This window comes from Phallusia mammillata, chromosome 2 (assembly GCF_965637545.1).
Source record: "Phallusia mammillata chromosome 2, kaPhaMamm4.hap1.1, whole genome shotgun sequence".
NCBI lineage: Eukaryota > Metazoa > Chordata > Ascidiacea > Phlebobranchia > Ascidiidae > Phallusia > Phallusia mammillata.
The window spans coordinates 5,471,155-5,482,579 of record NC_137253.1 but is presented as its reverse complement, the minus strand read 5'-3'; the positions used below and the strand labels follow the sequence as shown (position 1 = coordinate 5,482,579).

Here is an 11,425-nt window from a genome sequence, read left to right as displayed (position 1 = left end):
GAAATTGAAACACTCATCAAAAGTTTGAATGACCATAGCTTTTAGAATCCCACTGGAGTGTTTGTGCCGATGCATGAATCAATATCAGTCATTAAGTAAGTAACATAAAGCGTGCACTAAACAACAAAACATTTTTGTCAATTGAAAAGTTGATCATTTTCTACACCCCTTCTCTAGTAAAAACCATCTTTGTACAAACTTATATGAAAATATAACTGTTAAAATCCTCTCCATTGCTTTCGCTTGTTAATGTTTGGTACTTTGGTTGCTGTGGTTGAGGTCCTGTAGTTTGTTTTGGGCAATTGTACATGAAAGTTAAACTTTATATCATGCATGGATGCCAGTTCAAATTTATAGTTTGCTCTTAGCAAACATTTGTTTTTCAAACACTTCCTACAAAGTTTACAAGTAAATTTGAACATGATAACTTGGTATTCAACTTAAATAACCAAGAATAGACAAAAATGTTCACATGCTTGTAGTGTGATTTATGTGGCTACTTTTAATAACTGACTCACAATGAGTAAAGCAAGAATGCTTTGGCTCTTGGATGTATTAACTAGAAATAACATGTAAATCGCGGTAAACCAAACTACCAGAGGTGTAATACTGATAGAGCCTCTAATATGGATGCATATTTTTCTTTTGTTGGCAATCAAAATGGATTGCTGAAAATGGAAACGAATCGCAATATGGAAGAGATATCTATCAACAGTCAAAAGAGAAATATGGCATGTGTAAAATACAAGCAAGAAACATTGATAAACTTTAATTTAGTGAACACAATGTTCTATTTTCAAACATATGTATATATATACCAAACTAGCAGACGTAACATGTTTTTGAATAATACTTTTGTCATGACAAGTGCTTTCATTACAAAAATACTTACACATAGTTGTTCAATGTTTATTCTACATGTGCTTTTGATAAATCCATGGCAGTTGCATGCAAGACATAAAAACATTTTGCAAAAACACAAATCATTGGACTGGGTATATATTTCCCACTGACCAAGATGACATTTGGCGCTTCTGCAGTCTTTTTTCAAAACCTATTAAATACAGTAAACAGTTGGTTAATAAGACAAGTTTGGCTTGTACAATGGCAACACACCATTATAAACAATCAAGCCCGTGAAAAGACTCACAATCAAGTTTGTTTAAATACATACTAAAACAGTACTTTTGTATCCTATTTTACTGCACACCATTATGTTAAGTAAAAATTTGATTAAGTAGTTTTAATTGTCAAAGAAAAGATAATGATTGTTAAAAACTGAAATGTTTCTGTACTTAAATAAAATACTTCAAATTTGAGATCGATGGAAGCACTCTGTCTTTGCACATCTACTTAAATAAGTCAGTAATCACAAAAAATGTCACTGTTTTTATTAGTAACATATTTGATTGCTTCAGACCGTACCTGGTAAAACACAAGATGTAAGTGGTTATATGTATATTGTACAAGCAAGGCAGTCACTGACCTTGAATATGGACAAATATAACAGGTGATTGAAAAATCACACATTTTTATTATTTCTCTGTCACTAACATCACTTTACGAAGCTTTACATAAGTGTACTTGAGTAAAGTTTTAGTAACAATCATCAGTTATAATTATAGAGTTACCATACATTTAATCTTATGTAACTGAGAGCAAATTTCTTGCGGTCATGCAACAGATACCATATCTATTTCTACATTCTAATGTCATTGGCTTTTCATCTGTTCATTCAAAGATACATTTTGGGGTTATTTATATATATTCAGAGTATCTTTGTTTTAAAGGAATGTTTAGTCACTCGTATTTTACCCCAATTTTAATTAGACAGTGCAAGTTACAAACAATAGTCACCTGTGGCTCAAACTGATCCCTTTTCAATGTGGCTGCTTTACTCAAGATACATTGCTATATGTTGTTATTTTATGGGCACTGAAAACAAAAACATGATTAATTGGAAAAACACAATTTGACAAAACAACTACTAGCTGCATTCAAGTGTACTTACTTGTTGAAGCAATATTTTACAAAAACACTTGCACTGACTATTATAACGTCATGGATACTGACCTGTAAGAGTGTCAAAAACATGTCAAGGTTTGGTCATAGGTTCGTGGGTGGGGTAGTTTACCGCCGACCATGTTAATCCATATTCACAAACTAGCCCTTTTATTGTAAGCACTTAACATTCGGTGTCTTCGAATACTACAGGTCCGCTTGGTGCGCTAGGTGCACTAGGTGCGCTAGGTACTTCACTTGGTCCGCTTGGTACTTCGCTTGGTAATTCGATTACTACAGGTAATGCATTCAAATAGGGAAAAACGTGGCCAAAATTTAAATGCTGCAGGTAACTCGTTTGCACTCGACTAAACTCGTATTTAGTGCAGGTAACCGTTTTTGACACGAAGAAACTTGTAGTTGGTGCGACGTAACTTTAAAATGCCACAGGTAACTCGTTTAGACTCGACTAAACTCGTATTTAGTGCAGGTAACCGTTTTAGACACGATGAAACTTGTAGTTAGTGCGACGTAACTTTAAAATGCCACAGGTAACTCGTTTAGACTCGACTAAACTCGTATTTAGTGCAGGTAACCGTTTTTGACACGAAGAAACTTGTAGTTGGTGCGACGTAACTTTAAAATGCCACAGGTAACTCGTTTAGACTCGACAAAACTCGTATTTAGTGCAGGTAACCGTTTTTGACACAAAGAAACTTGTAGTTGGTGCGACGTAACTTTAAAATGCCACAGGTAACTCGTTTAGACTCGACTAAACTCGTATTTTGTGCAGGTAACCGTTTTTGACACGATGAAACTTGTAGTTAGTGCGACGTAACTTTAAAATGCCACAGGTAACTCGTTTAGACTCGACTAAACTCGTATTTAGTGCAGGTAACCGTTCTTGATACGAAGAAACTTGTAGTTGGTGCGACGTAAGTTTAAAATGCCACAGGTAACTCGTTTAGACTCGACTCAACTCGTATTTTGTGCAGGTAACCGTTTTTGACACAAAGAAACTTGTAGTTGGTGCGACGTAAGTTTAAAATGCCACAGGTAACTCGTTTAGACTCGACTAAACTCGTATTTTGTGCAGGTAACCGTTTTTGACACGACGAAACTTGTAGTTGGTGCGACGTAACTTTAAAATGCCACAGGTAACTCCTTTGGACTCGACTAAACTCGTATTTAGTGCAGGTAACCGTTTTTAACACAAAGAAACTTGTAGCTGGTGCGACGTAACTTTGAAATGCCACAGGTAACTCGTTTTATGTGACGATAATCAATTGATAAATTGCTGCAGGAAACCCGTTGTGGTGCGATCAAATTTCATGAGGCCAAAGTTGAACTACTAAAAAATAACAAAATTTTAGTTAACAAAACTTTTGAATTTCGTGCTTTTTTAATGTTGTCATCAAAGAACTAAAAACAAGACACAAACGAACGAATACAAGAAACATAATCAACAAACACTGTAACAAAGTACTCTGAGAACCCGTACAATAACATTTCAGTTTTGCTGCTGGGTTTTGTGGGATCGCATTCTTTGCTTTTGATTTTTCTTTTTCCCTGCTGTTTTCGGTGGCACTTTTGTAAGTAATTGCGGATTGCCTTGCTTTCTATGTTTCATAAAATTAAGAAAATGCTGTTGTTTTTCTTTATCTGTCTTCTGTTCCCATGCGTAAAACTGACAGTGGAATACGGTAAATTCCGGTGCAAAATGCAATGGACCCAATCCCACGAATGCTTTTTTGACGTCAGTGTATTGACTTTGGACAATACCATGCAACATCTCTATAAGCTGTGGCAGTTTTTGTTGTTTCCAGTTGGTTTTTGATTTAATGACGTGGTTCATTGACTCGGCATTGTTATTAGTCCAAATATACCCAACCTCCTTTTTCAAATTCCACACCTGATCTTTTAGAAGTGGTAAAAAACGATGTTCCACGTAATGCAGAAGCTTAGGCCATTTTTGGCAAAAACTTCTTAAATTCGCTTCATGTCCAAAATAGTCAACCTCTTCTTCTTCACTGTTTAAAACGATGAAAAACAAAGCTTGTAGCGATTTTCGATCATCTGCTGATAATCCAACATTATCGACAGCATACCGCAGCAAGTTCTCTTTTAAATGCTTGCTGCATAGCACCTGCCGACACCCATGGAACGCCTGTAGTGCAGCTTTGTGCATGGCCTGCTCGTCGTCAGAGCCAAAAATCAAATTTTCAAACGTGCCACCCACAACTGCACTTAAATTGGCGAAGAAATCAAAAAAAGTGGTGAAATCTGAACGATTGTGCAAAAAAACTGGTCCCAGAAATATGGGATGTTGGCCTGTAGAGGTTTTAATGACGCTAAGATTTTTGAATGTCGTGACTGTCACATGGATTTTACCCAAATTGAATGTTTTGTCTGTACAAAATACCGTTTTACCGGAAAGGCAAAACCGTTTAAAGTCACATACTTGTTCGTCTGTGTAAAGGTGGACACTCACTGGTACATCCTTTCCATGTGTAACCCGCCTTACGAAATCATGTGTTACGGCCATGTTTACCACTTCTATTATTTCTTCAGCGTATTTCTCTATTTTTCCAGGTCTTGGATTGTGTTTGGTCTGGTCAAAATGTTTTTTTCTATGTAGTTGATTTAGCCCTCTTAGACCCTCCAAGGGGTTATGTCGGTCCTGAAGTTCATCGTATACTGCTTTTGCGCTTTCACCTCCTTTGAGTCTGTTGCCAACCTCCTCAAGCAATTCCGGTTTTGTTCTTACATAAATGTGTTTTCCATCTTTTGTATTGCCGTGCGGGACATGGCCAGGATGGATTCCAAGATATTCTGCGACACCAAGGTGTGGAACAATTGACCTGTCCAACCACGTTATTTTGCGCTTGAATGACTTGTCGGCTTTGAGTTTGCAGTAGTACACACCAACTTTAACTATATCATCTGCTTTGGGTTGTGGTTGCACGCTTCTGAACGTATTTGTCTTTGGATTTCGGATGCAAAACTTTCCCCTATACAAACGCACATCGATCAACTGATCATCCAAACGGTAGTAAGTAATGCTTGTGTACTTAAAATCGCACCAAGCTCCGCAGTCTTCTGCAAACTTTTTCTGAAACTTTGCTTTCTGTCTTTCTACATTTTTTGCATTATTAAATACAAAGTATGCGTTGTTTTTGATACCCTTTGGAATTGTGTGATGGAAATGGACCGAGCTTTTAAGGAGTTCGACCACATTCCGGGTCGGCAAAAAACTTTCGTATTTTAATTTGCCTGTTTTTGAGCAGTCACCTTGGACTTCGTCGATTGTACCGTCGACCGCAGCTTGGTGACTGTCTATGTCATCTGATGAAGAGTCAGTGGATTTAGGCGGTGTAGTCGATGGGGAAGAAACTAAGGGGGGTTTCGTCGATGGGGAAGAAATTAAGGGCGGTTTCGTAGATGGGGAAGAAATTAAGGGCGGTTTCGTCGATGAGGAAGAAATTAAGGGCGGTTTCGTCGATGGGGATGAACCGTGGACAGGCACATCTTCAAGAAATAAATCGTCGCTACTAATTTCGATTGAGTCATTTTCCAAATAATCCATTGAGCTAATCGGGGTTGAATGGCGTATGTGGGTAACGTCTCTGCATATGGCAACAAAGTGGTCGGGAACCCAAGTTTTCACAGACCTAGTGCTGATTTTTGTCCACATTATCGAAATAGGTTCGACTGTGAAGAGCTGTGCCGAAATTATTCGATTAAGAATGCCAATGGTTTTGTCCAATGGTCCATTGCAAGGTGGGTAAATACTATTAATGCCACGCCCAATGACATTACTTAAAGCAAGAATCGTCCAAGCACTTGAAAACGCTCCATTAACCGCACAATGGACGCATGAATTATTATACGCCGGCGAAACAAACATTAGTTGATTTGCCAACGAATGGTTGATGTACATTTTCCGATTTTTAATCATTTCAATACAAGTTCGCGCCTTTAGCTCTATTGCAATACTGGAGTTTCCAACGAGGCATATGGAGGCAGCATGGAACAAACAGTTACCGTCGGCGACAGTCTCCACAGGTATCCAAGCATCATCTAAAAGATTATGTTCTGCTATAATATTTTTGGCTTGGTCGTCTAAACGATAGTTTAATTCAGCCACTGGAATTTCAAGGTTTTTCTTTATATATAAATCCTCAATCGCGACAGCCTTCGTGAGAGAATCAAGTCCGTCTTTAGCTGCCTACAAAAGAAATAGATGTGTGAAATTTCTCTAATACTGGTAGCCTACCGCCAAGAATGCAGATTTATCCTAAATATTGACAATGTATGTTATTATTCATTGATTAAAAATGCATTGCGAATGTTCTATCATAAGCTGGCGTAATAGACATATGCGTAGTTTTTACTCAAGATCGGTTACAAAAGAACGTTATTGAACAACCTTGCCCAAGCGAGCCAGAGAAGCGAAAAAGTCAAATGCGTCTTCAGCCGAGGTTCTGCAAGAAGAACACAGAAACGGATAGTTTTTGATTTCCTGTATGATTTGAAAACTTGTATCTGACAGGGACAAGCAATCCTGGTGAAACCATTTAACACAAACTTCGCATAAAACCGAGTTTCCTTTTTTGTCGCAGTTTTTCTTGCAACAGCCACACGGCCACAAAGCTTGTTTTGACATTCTGTTTTCCTTGTATGTTATCAGACAACAATTTTCTTGAAACCGATTTAGTACAAAAATATGTTTTCTTATTTACAACTTCTCTAACATTATCTCTATTTAAATTAATTGTGACAAGCTTTTTTATCTAATTTTGTTATAGGTGCACATTTTGTGCAAAAAGTCACACCTCGCTAATGCCTATGGTTGTTCTATTACTATCCTAATATATTTGTAAAGAAAGAATTGTCCATCTGTCAGTCATAAAAACTGTCTTTAGAGCAAAAATTATGCAATCCGTTAGTATCAGCAATACTTAATGTTGGACCTCTTTTTTGGTTACTATAATCACTATAGTTTACGTCATAATACAAACAAGATTAACTGACAACCACACAATTAACGTAATGAAATAAAACAAAGCAAATATAAATTTCGTGAAAACACTTACCGAAAAATCTCGTGAACTCAATAACTTGAAAAGACATAGAATAATTTTATTACATCATTCTTAGTTTACTCGTATTCGAAGTGTTTGAGTGTCTTTAAATTACTGCGGACCACACAAAACAATCAAAACAATGCTACAAAAATACAAAGAATTTGATGAGGATATTAATGATTTTTTAAAACCAATGCTTTTTTGACTTTTTCGTTTTCATAAGTATCTGGAACACCCAGCAGTTGTCGGTTTTGCCTCAGTCAAAGCTTTTTAAGGATCGTGTACTTGCAGCGTTCTTGAATCTAAAAAGAAAGAAGGTTTCACGTGTTCGAAAAATGGTTAAATTTATGAATTTGTTTTCCTGATGGTATTATGGTAAATGATAGTATATGTCGGTGGTTCTGAACCCATTCTTGTTGGTACCACAATGAAAATGAAGTCACAAGCCAGTTTTCGCCTTATCTTCTGTATTATCTGTGGTAAGCGACGTTCCTGGCGAAGTACTGCGATGCTTACAGGTTCGGTCGAGTCCAAACGAGTTACCTGTGGCATTTTAAACTTACGTCGCACCAACTACAAGTTTCTTCGTGTCAAAAACGGTTACCTGCACTAAATACGAGTTTAGTCGAGTCTAAACGAGTTACCTGTGGCATTTTCGAGTTACGTCGCACCAACTACAAGTTTCTTCGTGTCAAAAACGGTTACCTGCACTAAATACGAGTTGAGTCGAGTCTAAACGAGTTACCTGTGGCATTTTCGAGTTACGTCGCACCAACTACAAGTTTCTTCGTGTCAAAAACGGTTACCTGCACTAAATACGAGTTTAGTCGAGTGCAAACGAGTTACCTGCAGCATTTAAATTTTGGCCACGTTTTTCGCTATTTAAATGCATTACCTGTAGTAATCGAATTACCAAGCGGAGTACCTAGCGGTCCAAGCGAAGTACCTAGCGCACCTAGCGTACCTAGCGCACCAAGCGGACCTGTAGTATTCGAAGGCACCCCTTAACATTGCATGTGTCGTTTTTCTAAAACCCTGCGTACTGTTGTTACTCAAGCGTGACGAGTTTATTTCCCAAAAAGTGGAGTTCTTTAAATAAAAATTTTAAGCATTTGAATATCGAATCAACACATTACTACAAATTTAATAAAAAACTAAACTGATTTTTATTTAAATCGCAGCATTACAATTTAATAAATTTTACCATAAAACGTGCAAAAATTCAAACAAGGGGAATTCCCAAAGTGAATTTAACTTTTTTGTGACATGCTTTAAATTTCTAATAACCGAGGCGAATATATTATGTTACACATTTCATTTTCTTAAGCACTATTAAGTATACAGGTTGCTTTATCAAACATAATACTAATGGAGTTTATTTCGCAATTAAAAAAAAAAACTCACGCACAAAAACATGCAATAGTCTACAGGTGCACATACAGGAAATAGCTGTTAGGACCAGCAAGTCGAACCGCCTGTGGTATTGGTTCAGGTTCGGTTTGTTTTGTTTTTAGGGGTTGGGGTTCGGTTCAGGTTTTCAAAAATGTATATTTTCGGGTTCGGGTTTTGCTCCGGTTTGGGCAAATCATCCGGTCGGAACTGGTTTGCGGTTTTTAAACCGGTTTAAATCTTCATTCGTTTAAATTTATACGCATAATCTACCTGGCCTTCAAAAATAATTTCGACCAGGAACTGTTTTTATTTTGTCCCGCCTTATAAGTGTTATCTCGCATAATCTTCAGTGCGCTGTTTTGAAAAAAATCACAAAATATAAAACATACTGCATTTTTTAATGGTCCGGTTCGGGTCCAACGCCAAACAAAATATGAGGTTCAATTTCGGTTCGGGTTTATAGGAAATCCTAATGAGCGGTTCGGGTTCGGTTCGGGTTTGATGAAATTAACCGCTCAAACCGGTTCGCGGGTTCGGGATCAGTTCCGGTTCGACTCGCTGATTAGGACCTTTCAGTCAAAAAAATTCTCAAAAAAATACACTCAAGGCGAGTCTCTTGTCCTAATATATAATTTTAGATTTAAAAATACAAGAAAAAACAAAATTTAGCTCTGTTTGCATTATGTAACAAAAATGTACTAAGTTACTACCTTTTAAACATGTTTTATTATTTAATACACAGGGCCTGGTGAAACAGTTTTGTTATTAAACGAATCTCCCGCAGACAATAAAATGTATAAAAGAAAGATTCTTGCTTCTGATCGGTATAATCTCCTTGCACTGTTGACATGGGATCGCGTACACCACACCCCTTGCCACGTTTGTATCAATGGGGTCTTTGGGGTGTACGCGATCCCATGTCAACAGTGCAAGGAGATTTACATTGGCGAAACGGGAAGATCTCTGAATACGCGCCGTAAAGAACATGAAAGGGATGTAGCCAAGAAAGGTGCTAAAAAATCGGCATTAGCGCAACATGCTACTGTCCTCGGTCACACCATAAACTTCTCTGCTGCCCAGGTGTCAGCGAGAGAAACCGATTTTCACAAGCGAGGTTTCCTGGAGTCGTGGAACATACATTCTCACACCAACACGATGAACGTTAAAACGGACGTTCTAATGCCGATAACTTATCGGTCGCTTTTGCACCATTGAGCCAGGTGTTATCACACGACCATTGGTGCGCATTGCGTTTTTTCTACCGCCTTTTTTGTGTGTGTTTCGCCGCCCTTTTCGCTTTATAATAACTTGTGTTTGCAATGTATGTCATTACCCTGATGAAGGTGTTTCGTATGGGACATCGAAACGTTGGCACAGTAGAATAAAAAACTGCCGGAAGAGCTGAAAATTTTGTTGATACAGAAATATATATTTCGCCTTAATAAATAGGCATCGTCAGTTTCTGCAAAAAAGCAAACATGTAAGGGCCTGGTGAATTTAAATTGCGGTAATCTAATTATGTCTACATTGATTGCGCCACATAATAAAAGACGAAGAAAAATCAAGCCTATAACCAATATTGTTAGTTTTTTTCAACGGCAACGGCACCAACAATATACGTACAAGCCAAAAATGCTGAAATGTTACGATTAAAAAGCATCAACAACAAAACACACAGTGCTGCAAATAATGAATAAATGCATGAGAAAACTTTGTAACTACTGTTTACAAAAATGAAAATTTAGTCCTGGTAAATAAGTTAGTACGTGTAGCAATGTGTATTTTATATTTTGTGTATCTTTATTTTAGCAGCACATCTGACACGTCAAGGCAATTTTGTATTTACTTTGTAGTCTAGCGGCCTTTGATTCCGTTTCCTAAAACCACACGCCCTAGCACTTACGTAATCGTAAAAACGTGTCTTGTAGCCGCCTTCGTTGTGCAGTAATTATTTCTATTGTTTTGGAGCGACACTACCTTTGCCCCGAGTTACAATACCACGTTGTCGCTTACTATACATTCGCGTTTGCTAAACCAAGGACCGAGTCTCTCACTTGCTCATTCACTTTAGACCAGGGATGGGCAAACTTTTCAGTGCAAGGGCCGCATTCAAAAGTTTAGAATCTAATGGGGCCGCATAGTATTTCACCAACGGCCGCCAATTGTTTGCTTGTTTTTTGTTTTAAAATAACTGGTGTAGAGAATTAGGTTTATACATATCATATATATATACCATTTAAAGTCGCCTAAAATGCTTAGATTAATAAATTCTAACTTGTGCATAAGTTTAGCTGAACGGAGCAGTTTATGACGCCATAAACTGTATTGTGACGATTGCAGTGCCTGTTTTTTCGCATTGTTTGCACACAATTAGCGAATAAAAAGTCTGGCGCATATGGTTACTAGGCTGGTAATCTCTTTTCTAGCCCCACGAAATCTGTTTTTGCAGTTTGAAAATCAAAATATTTGGCAAAATAGTTTACGGCCGCAGGTTGTGCACCCCTGATTTAGCGCAAAATATTAGTGCAAATACGTTTGTTGTCACTTCAATGATTGTACAAACATTGGTTGAAACGCTATCATTGTAATTGTTTCAAAAAACAAGCATTTGTTGCAACATAAGCTGAACCACGTTTTTTTTGTCAATAAATTCCATGCGCCAACATTAAACAATGCGACCCGCTTTTAATATTTATCTTTGGGTGTTGTGCAGGTCTGTGTTAACGATTTTAAAGCCGTGTTTAATATCCGTTTGCAAAGCACTTGATCCAAAGTGACCCAAGTTTTGGCGTCAACAGTGCAAAGTGAGCTGTATTTGAAAACGTGAAACGCTTTTACTTATATTTACATTTATCGAACGAAGAAATTGTGTCAAGTGACGATTAGCATAATAACGTGGCAGAAACAACAGGCTGAAGCACGTGAAAAGTATTTGTGTTTAGTTC

At 37.5% G+C, this 11,425-nt stretch overlaps 1 long non-coding RNA gene across 2 annotated transcripts; it reads right to left on the bottom strand.

Moving 5' to 3' along the window:
• LOC145214963 (uncharacterized) lies at window positions 1–2,293 on the bottom strand. Of its 2 annotated transcripts, XR_013857165.1 has the most exons (5): window positions 2,074–2,293; window positions 1,858–1,935; window positions 1,296–1,425; window positions 893–1,054; window positions 132–393 (listed from the first exon to the last, which is right to left on the bottom strand). It is a non-coding gene; the product is annotated as an uncharacterized LOC145214963 (long non-coding RNA). The 2 variants fall into 2 exon arrangements; XR_013857164.1 differs by lacking the exons at window positions 132–393; window positions 1,296–1,425 and adding an exon at window positions 1–116 and having other exon boundaries at window positions 2,074–2,278.
• Between the last annotated feature and the right edge of the window lie 9,132 nt (window positions 2,294–11,425).